The sequence below is a fragment of the Triturus cristatus genome, chromosome 5_1 (assembly GCF_964204655.1).
Source record: "Triturus cristatus chromosome 5_1, aTriCri1.1, whole genome shotgun sequence".
NCBI classification, from domain to species: Eukaryota; Metazoa; Chordata; class Amphibia; order Caudata; family Salamandridae; genus Triturus; species Triturus cristatus.
The window spans coordinates 143,558,483-143,568,309 of NC_140587.1; the positions used below are offsets into that span (position 1 = coordinate 143,558,483).

Here is a 9,827-nt window from a genome sequence, read left to right on the forward strand (position 1 = left end):
GCATAAATAAGACTGTGTTGTACTTACCTCTAATCTCATAAAGAGTGCTGAGGGTTTGCTTAGAATAAATACACTTTATTTTATATATATATCTGTTGTGGTGTCTTTTCATTTGGTATTCAAGGGATTACATATGGTATCACAGCTGGCTTCACATGCCATTCAGAGTTTAGCCTAAGACTGCTCTTGTCCATGCTACCACTAGGATAGCTGGTCTATAAGGTTGACTTTACAACCAATCACCATAAGGGTATTTGGACTGATATAAGGTGTACACTATAACTAGTGACATCATACATCAGGCCAACTTCTCACAAGCCTGTTGTCCTGCTTTTCAGAGGTGTTTTAAGCTCAGGCATGGCCAAGCATGGGTTAGAGGCCGCGGTCTGCCCTGGGGATTCGTGTTAAAAGGCGGGTGAAGCAGCAGAACTTAGAGGGGCTTGGGTCTGACCCCTGGTTTCAAGGGCAGAGCCTGGTCAGCTCACTTAGTAGCCCGTCCTTTAGTTCGACAAAACAGGTACAATTATAGTGAGTAACGGTAAGGGGTAACTTCTCCCGCCCTCTAGCACTGCCTGGCAGCTATGCAGGTTGTGGAAGTGGCCTTCCCACGGGGGCGATTGGGTCCATATGTTTGGGGCAAACTCCTAGGAGGTATATCTGGGCTGCAAAGTAGCAGGAGAACCACTGGCATTCCCAGTATTAACATAGTGAGGTATTTTATGCTTTGGTTCCCCCCTGGGTCACGCTGTCCTGTCTGCTCGCTGGTATGCAGGCAGAACTTTGGGAGGGCAAGGCTTCACATAGGGTGGTGACTGTCGGAAGGTGATGGTCATACTCCGACTAGTGCTAGACTCAGATAACTGAGGTAAGAGGAAGTAGAGCGGGTTTGTCAACTCTTACCTCCACCCGCGGGCACTTCCTGGCAGGAGTGGCTTGTCATAGGTATTGTTCTTCAGCCATGCAAAGGTAACATTGGACCAACGCCTATTTATAGGTTTCAGGTCATATCAGTCAAAATCCAAGGGGAGTTTGGATAGAATGGGGGCACTTGTCCTGAGGGGGCATGCCGGCTCCAGGCCTGCATGGGCTAAGACTGGTTTGGCTGGACCTGGGGAAGCCCGGTTATCAGCATGTTGTAAGTTAAAAGGCAAAGAGGTTTTGGCTTCATCAGGCAAGGTCTTATTCACGCCAAATCCACAGGGTGCCTGGAGGGAGATGGGGTACACCTCTCTAGTTAAAGCATGGATCTTTTCCTACTGGACTTAGGGGAAGCTTTGGCTGCAGCAGGTTGTAAGTAATAGGCTACCTTGGTGGGGGGCCCTGGTAGTGACGTTGGCCACTCCCAAGGCTGTGGAGGAGTTACAGGGCGATCCAGAGTCTGGAGATACCAAGGGGGATTTCATGCAGCAGCACAGCGTGGTGCTAAGCCAGGATACACAGGGATGTCTAGAGTTGTCCCCTGGAAGAACTACGGCGCCCCGTTAGTCCTACGGGTGGTTGTGGGTCTGAGCAACCGGGGGCTGCCAGCATACGCTCCGCCCACCTCCTTCGGGGGGGGGCCTGAGTCAGCACGTGGACTGGTGGTCCACTGATGGGAGGGGGTGGCCCCTCCCAAGGTTTGGTATGCACCAATTGGCGACTGCCACGGTGTAATTTAGGCTTCTCAGACGGGCAGGCGGCATAGGGGTTCGCCTGCCCAGGTATCGGATCGCCCGTAAGATAACCCACCATGTTTGCATATTGGTTTTGCTAATAAACCTGCAGCAATATTTCTCCACTTACAAAGTGTCGTGTGGTTTATTTATGTACTTACTATGTGTTATGTGACAACAGTTGCCGATATTGGCACTATGTATCCTGCGACTGCTGTACAGCCCTCTGATGCCTTCGGACCAAGTCCGTGACAAAGAACTTGCAGATAAAACCAGCAACACTGACGCACTCCGTGGCAAGGCCAGAGCCCGACGAGAACCCCCCCTCAAGGCTCACCACTCAGGCAGCAGCTGCCCAGCCACAACCTGCGCTTGCAGAGTGCACGCGCTTCCAAAATTCCCCCAAGCCCGTTTATGCGGAGTGCCCGTGACAGCCCTACCAGTAGAATGTTCACAAGAACTGCAAAGGGATACGTAATGGCTAAAATCAACTCAATTGTTGCTTAAGGGGCTCGACGGTTGCAGAGCAAAGGTCACCGACCAAATCCCACACCCCTTCCCCTCGTCCGCATCGCGAAGGCAAGTAGATGGAGGGTTAGGGAGGGGTGGGCACAGTGCTGCGGGCCGCCCGGCATGCTGCAACTCTGCCGCTCTTAGGAACGTGCAGCACTACATGGAGAGAGAGCGTTTCCCACTGTGGTTTTGCTTCACGAGCCGCTCGTGTAAAACTTTCTAGCCTAGCTGATGTGTATCAGCGCACTGACCAGACAACCAAAGAAAATATCCATACAAATTCAGAGACAGTGCCCCTGCCTGTAATAGTCCCTCTGAGACCCCCATGACTGCCAGGATGTGAACACATAACCTATGGAGTAATCGTCAGAGACCCTAAACACTAGGCCTGTAAAGCACTGGGCCTCCGTGTCTCCTAATGAAAAACAGTTTACCGCTAAACGTAGCACCACCAGGCTTGTTTTGGAAACAGCTGGACATAAGACAAAGACAAAATCCCTCTGTAGCCGCCACACTGTCTTCTACGCACCAAACTGACCCAAGGATTGTGAAAACACCAACGCCTACAGCTCTCTACGAAAAAGGTGGCAGAGACGTGGCTCCACCTCCTGCAATAAACACTCACGAGTGCACAGGGCTCGCCCTGACCTGACGCACCGCCGTCTGAATCTCCTCACGCGTAAAATGGTCCCCTTGGCGCACCCGGAGTTGATCATAATATGGGAAAAGAACGTGGCAAGCCACTCACCACAGAGAAATGTTATTGTATGCAGACATGCGTCGCATGAAAATACTACTAACTGAAATTAATATAATGGGTTTATATTTGCATAAACATAGTATCATAGCTGATAAGTCAGTACATACAACCGAAACTTTACGTACGGCAATTTATTTTGATGAATCGGGGTGAGTCAAAACATCATGGGGTGGCCGCCAAATGTGTTGTCTATGTATATATAGTCTGTGACGAGCTAATCTTGGTTTTGTGTTAGAGAGTCGTTAATTGGAAGGAAGAGTCTACCGACCAAGCACATATGGGGACAAACGGCACATAAAGAAACTTTGTTTCTGCAGACTCAGCATCTAGGCGCAAAGTGCAGATTGGACACAATCTGACCAGACAGAAGGGTCGGCCAAAACTGATAATATGGAAGAAGTTGTAGCCATAATAAACCGGGGTTCAAAAGAAAGATCCCTCCTTCCCACTGAGCGCAGGACAGGTAAATTAAAACATTCAATTGTTCTCCCGCTCCATTGCACCAGGCTGCTCCTTGCCTGGAAAACAACATAACCGGGCGGAGGCAGCCACATGACCGGACGAGATGCGGGCCAGCGGCGAACAACTCCCGCTGGCAGGGGCACTCGGGCCCACAGCACAGCCTCTGAGCCACAGCTCCATGTACGCTAGACACAACAGCCCGACATTCGTGAGTGCGGGGACCGCGACCCCTTCACCGCGCCCCTTGCACTGTTCCCCAATGCCGAGCCAAACCAGGCACGCCCCAAAATGTCCCGGGCAGGACTACAAGCCCAAGTATCACAGCACAATCACCACAAACCTTGCCTTGGAGCTCCTGGCCCGCGCTGCTCATATTGTCCCCCAAACAATACCTCACCAGCCCCGGCGTGCCCCCAAAACGTTCAGGGCAGGACAAATTGCCACAAATAGCGCTGCCTTGAAACACAGGCGCTCTACACCTCCACCCACGCTGTGCAGCCACCGGACACTGAGAGCACCGCAGTATGGCCTGGACTAACCGTGAAAAATTCCCACACCTCTTCCTGACAAACGGCGCGACGCGGCACAGCGAAGGCGACCACCATGGACACATCGCGTCCAGCGGGAGAACATCTGCCAATTCTCTTGCTGACCTGCAAATTTCTGCCCGGCGCACGATGCAACCCCCGAAGACGGCATGTCCGGCTGCAAAATGGCGTTAGGGCAGCAGGACAAAGAGGGCGACCAGTCCGTGTGTCTTGTTTTCGTCTGTCAGATTCCATCTGACAGTGGTGAGTTTTGGGATACCGAGGCGATAGTGCTGTGATAGGCCGCGGGTTGCGGTCAATTTGCTTTGGCATACATGAAGGGCGGGGCAGGCCCATGGAGGGCAGATGGTGAGCACTTAGAAGTGCACATGTAAGTTTGCCTGGACATCCTAGGCCGGCCAAACACATGCACACTTCAATTTCTCCTACCCAGCTGTGTTCACAGCAGGGATGGAAAAAAGCTGCAGGCTACAAGGCAGTGTCTGAGTGGCAGAGCAAGTAGTTCAGACCAATACTGGTGCTGCTTTCATAGCATGAGAGCAGTGTGGGACTTCCCAGAGACTGCTGGGAGAACACAGAGGCAGCAGTCGGAGGTAGCAGCGAAAGGAAAGCTTTTTTCAATTATTATTTTCCCGTTCCTTTCCCGTCCCCTCCCCCTGTCTGCCCCACCGCCCGCCGCACTCCGACCTTCATGTTATGGCGGCTGCAACTGCACCACAGATACCACATCAGGCAGACCATCCCACAGACACCCACACAGTTCAAAGACGCCAAATAACACTGGCCTCAGAGAGATGCAAGCAGTTGGTAAAAGTTCTCAGGCAGAGCTGTGTGGCATCAGAATCACAGAGCCAGTGCTCATTGAACAGGACACTTCCACCAGCCACAGCAGCGGTTCAAGGTCATGAGAAGTTTGGGAACTGTGATACGGAGTGCAATGGGGGTGGGATCAGTGAGGCTGGATAGTGACGTGTATTTATAGTGCTACAAGGTCCCAGACTGCTACTGAAAACACAATGACTGCCGGTTGTCATTTTAAAATTGCACAGTATGTTATGGTATTTGTCTGATCCTAGTCCTTGCTACCTGAAAAATTTCAGTTTCACAGCAGGTGACATTCAGCATAACAAATAAAATACAAACTTTTTCTGCTTTCTACAGAAGAAAATAATTAAAATGAATTAATCACATACTAGACACCGAATAATATTTATAACGAAGGCTATATGAATTCTGTGTGTGAATCTAATGTAGACATTTTAGTTTAATTTGGGTGGAAACTCTTTAAGTTACAGCTCCAAGAAGACACATGTGGTATGTAAGCGCTCAGTAAAACAAGCATTGGCAAAGCCTATAGGTCTTGCCAATGCAAGAGCTATTGGCTTTGCCAGTATGTTTTAGCCGTGTTGTACACCAGCGTGGCTGCTCTTCATCATGGCTGAAAGTTAGTAGGGTAAAGGAGAGTGGAGTGGAGTGTCGTAAAGTGGAGTAGAGTGGAGTGTCATAGAGTAGCGTACAGTGTTGTGGACGGTCGTGGAGTGTCGTAGAGTAGAAGGGCATAGATTTGAGTGATGTAGAGTGGAGCAGTGTCAGAGTTGAGTAGAGTGTCGCAGAATGGAGTCCCATAGAGTTTCGTGGTGTGGCACAGAGGATGTTGCGAAGAGTGGATTAGAGTGTTGTAGAATAGAGTGGAGTACAGCGGAGTAGATTGTCATAACGGGGAATGGCATTGAGTGGAGGGGAGTAGAGTGGAGTAGTGCATCATAGAACCGAGTGGAGTAAAGTTGCATGGAGTGACATAGAGGGAGCTGTGTGGAGATTCATAGAGTGGAGGTGTTGTAGAATAGCATAGAGTGGAGAAGAGTGGAGGAGAGTGGCAATGGAGCAGAGTGTAATGGAGTAGACCATCATGGAGTGGCCTGGAGTGAAGTGGCGTAAAGTACAGTGCTGCAGAGTAAATTGGTGTAGAGTTAAGAGTTCAGTGGCGTAGAGTACATTGGTTTTGAATAAAGTGGTGAAGAGTGCAATGGCATAGAGTGCTGTGACGTCACGTGCAGAGTAGATTGCAGTGGCGTAGAGTGCAATGGTATAGAGTGGTGCAGAGTAGAGTGGCACAGCGTGGAGTAGAGTGGCGTAGAGTAGAGTGGCGTAGAGTAGAGTGGCGTAGAGTAAAGTGGCATAGGGTGGAGTGGTGCTGGGTAGAGTGCAGTGGCATAGAGTAAAGAGGTGTAGAGTGCAGTGACATAGAGTACATTAGCCCAGAGTGCTTTGGTATAGAGTGCAGTAGAGTGTTGTAGAGTTGAATGGTGCAGATTAGAGTGCATAGCGTGCAGTGGCATAGAGTGCTGTCATGCAGAGTTGAGTGTCAGAGTGTAGGGTCGTAGAGTGCAGGGTCATAGACTGTTGAAGAGTAGAGTGGTGCAGAGTAGAGTGGTGCAGAGAGCAGTGACGTAGAGTACAGTGGTGCAGAGTATAATAGAGTGGTGTAGAGTGTAGTGATGTAGAGTGCAGTGGTGTAGAGTGACATAGCGTGCAGTGGCATAGAGTAGAATGTTGTAGAGTAGAGTTGCGTAAAAATCGGTGGTTCAAAGTAGTTGGCGTAGGTGTAGTAATGTTGGGTGCATAGGTTTTGAGTAAAGTGGTGTAGAGTTTGGCTGTGATGTAGAGTGCAGTGGCATAGAGTGCAGCAGTGTAGAGTAGATTGTTTCAGAGTAGAGTAGATTGGTGCAGGGTAGAGTATAGTGGTGCAGGGTTGGGCGCAGTGGCAGAGAGTAGAGAAGTGTAGAGTAGAGTGATACAGCATTGCGTGCAGTGGCGTAGAGTAAAGTGGCGCAGAGTGGAGTAGAGCGGGCATACAGTGCAGTAGCATAGAGTGCAGTGCTGTAGAGCAGATTGTTTCAGAGTTGGATAAAATGTTGTAGAGGGTTGCAGGTAGTGTGGAGTGCTGCAGGGTAGAGTGGAGTGGTACGGAGTAGTGGCATTGAGTACACGGGCGTAGAGTGCAGTGTTACTCAGTGGAGTGGAGTAGTTTGGAGAGGTGCAGAGAGGAGTGGCCTAGGCTGGAGTGGTTTAGAGTGCAGTGGTGTATAGCAGATTAGAGTAGCTTGGAGTGAAGTGTGTAGAGTGCAGTAGATTGGCATAGAGAGGTGGTGCAGAGAGAGGTGAAGTAGAGTACAGTGGTGCAGAGCAGAATAGAGTGGTGTAGAGTGCAGTGACGTAGAGAGCAATGCTGTAGAGTGACGTAGTGTGCAGTGACGTAGAGTGCAGTGGCATGGCATAGAGTGGAATGTTGTGGAGTATAGTGGCACAAAGTGCAGTGGTGCAAAGTAGTTGGCATAGGTACAGTGACTTAGGATGCATTGGTTTTGAGTAAAATGGGGTAGAGTGAATTGGCATAGGGTGCAGTGGTTTAGAGTAGAGTGGTGTAACGTACAGTGGCGCAGCGTAGAGTGGAGTGGCGTAGAGTGTAGTGGCATAGAGTGCAGTGGTGTAGAGTAGATTATTTCAGAGTAGAGTGAAGTGGTGTAGAGTGGAATAGTGAAGGGCAGAGTGTAGTGGCATAGAGTGTAGTGGCATAGAGTGCATTGGCATAGAGTGCAGTGTTGCGGAGTGGTGTGGTGTGGTGTAGAATGCAGTGGCTAAGAGTGCAGTGGTGCATAGTAGAGTGGGGTAGAGTGCACTGATATAGAGTAGAGTGGTGCAGACTAGAGTGGAATAGAGTGAAGTGACAGAGTGCAGTGGCAGAGTGCAATGGTGCACAGTAGATTAGAGTGGTTTAAAGTGCATTGGCATAGAGTGCAGAAGAGTGGTGTAGAGTGGTGCAGAGTAGAGTGCACTGGCACAGAGTAGAGTGGCGCAGAGTAGAGTGGCACGGAGTATAGTGGCACAGAGTAAGGTGAGAGAGTTCAATGGCAGAGAGTGCAGTGCTGCAGAGTAAAGTGTTGTAGAGTGCAGTGGTGTAAACTAGAGTGACTAAGAGTGCATTTGTTGAGAGTGCAGTGGAAAACAGTAGTGCAGAGTAAAGTGACGTAGAGTGCAATGGTGCAGAGTAGAGTGGTGTAGAGTGCAGTGGAAGAGTAGAATATAGTGGCATACAGTGCAGTGGTGCAGAGTAGATTGGCATCGAGTGCAATAGCATAACGTGTATTGGTTTTGAGTAAAGTGCTATAGAGTGCATTGGCATAGAGTGGAGGGGGGTAGCACACTGCCATTACAGACAACAGATCTTCAATTGAAATGACCATTACATTTGCACTCACATACACTTGTACTGCTAAAAGTATACAGCGCACAAATGATAATGTGCGGAAATGTCATCAAGCTATGTATTGATTCGATCATCAGCACAGTTAATTTACAGACATTTAAATTTTGTTGCGAGCTGGAAAATAAAAATAACACCTTTACGGCCTTCCTTGATCAGCCCCCACTAGCCAGCATGATCCTCACGTAAATCCTCTCACTTTGAAGTCAGACAACGAAAAATAAGCACCAAGTTCCCTGCAAGACACATCCTGACATTTGACCTCTGTCTTTGAATGCACAGCAAATGTGACAAGACAAGAACAAGATTTAAAGGTCTGTTTACAGAAAGCAAGTTTGCGGCCAAATACAGTAAACAAGGTTTGGGCAACGGGAGGGACGAACTCCAGCTGGACAGCCTAAGGCATATAAAGCCAACAAATAGAAAGCCAGAAAATGTGAGTTAATAAACCACAAAGCTAATGGTAAGCAATGAGCGGAATGCATTCCTAGGTCAACTTTATGAATGTCCCCAAGATGTCTTTAGCACACCTACGCCGCAACCTCAAAACATCGCAAAGCAACCATGCCCCGTCAGAGTCCTAGCTACAGTCCAGGGAGGATAAGAAAGATAGTTACCTGTCTACTTGTGGGTGACTCCTGAATGCTGCAGGCTCTCATGTCAGTATTTATGGCCTCGCTGGCATGTTTGCACTCTGCCCCAAAAACTAGTGCATGAGTGGGGCCAAGATTCACCCTGGCATGAACTAAGGTGTGGTGCAGAAAGTCAACATTTTTCTAGATAAGGGGACTGCACATCTTTATGACAAGCAAATATTGAGATCTCTACTGTGAGAGGGTAAAGCTGCCAGGCCTTTCGAGTGACTCCTTAAACCTATAACATGTCAGATTCCCCAGAACTGCTGTGAAATAAAAGTGTTGTGGACAACTCAGAGGGAGCAGCTGTCAGGAAGAAGGAATTAATAAATGACAAAAGAGGCCCACTACATTGGAACTGAGTGTTTGTGCTGGCAGATGTAGTGGTGACATTCTAGGTGTCTTCTGAAAAAAGAAATACTTCAGCATGTTTTATTAATAGCAGGTAGATACATTTGCAGATAATCTGCCCTCTTCAGAATAATTTGGACATTTCATAAAAACATCCTATTTCTAGCTCAAACAGATCAGAAGTTACCAAGAAAGCATATGGAATAGAATGCAGCATTTAATCCTTTGCAAAAGTTTTATTTCTGACAAAATGTCGCAAACCCATGCCTTGGAGAACATCTAAGTGTGTGGTGTATACTGTTCATTGCCATAGGAAAGTATGGGATCCACACCAGACAGTGATTGCGCCTACATCCATGTTTACAGCATGTTTTCCACACTGACAGGCATGATTGCATATTAATAGCAATATGGGCTAAAATGGAGATTTCCATAACTTTAGTGAAGAAAAGTCTAGAGTTCATTAAAGAGAGAGGCGAGTATTATGCATTCTTTTCTTGCTTTAAATTAATAGCAGCCAAGATAAAAAATAAATAAACTACGTAACCCATGAGTGACAGGGAAGCACGCTATCAAATGACATCATAAAGGCATAACCAATCAGTAATAACCGCTGATAATACCAGTCCTGACTGCGACCAA

General features: G+C 48.4%; 1 protein-coding gene across 1 annotated transcript in view; it reads right to left on the reverse strand.

Moving 5' to 3' along the window:
- LOC146830427 (fucolectin-1-like) overlaps positions 1 to 8,438 on the reverse strand; it is a 117,639-nt gene extending 109,201 nt beyond the window's left edge. Inside the window, exon 1 of the mRNA XM_085604659.1 lies at positions 8,335 to 8,438. The gene's annotated coding sequence lies outside the window, so the exon portion shown is untranslated. The remainder of the gene's footprint in view (positions 1 to 8,334) is intronic.
- Between the last annotated feature and the right edge of the window lie 1,389 nt (positions 8,439 to 9,827).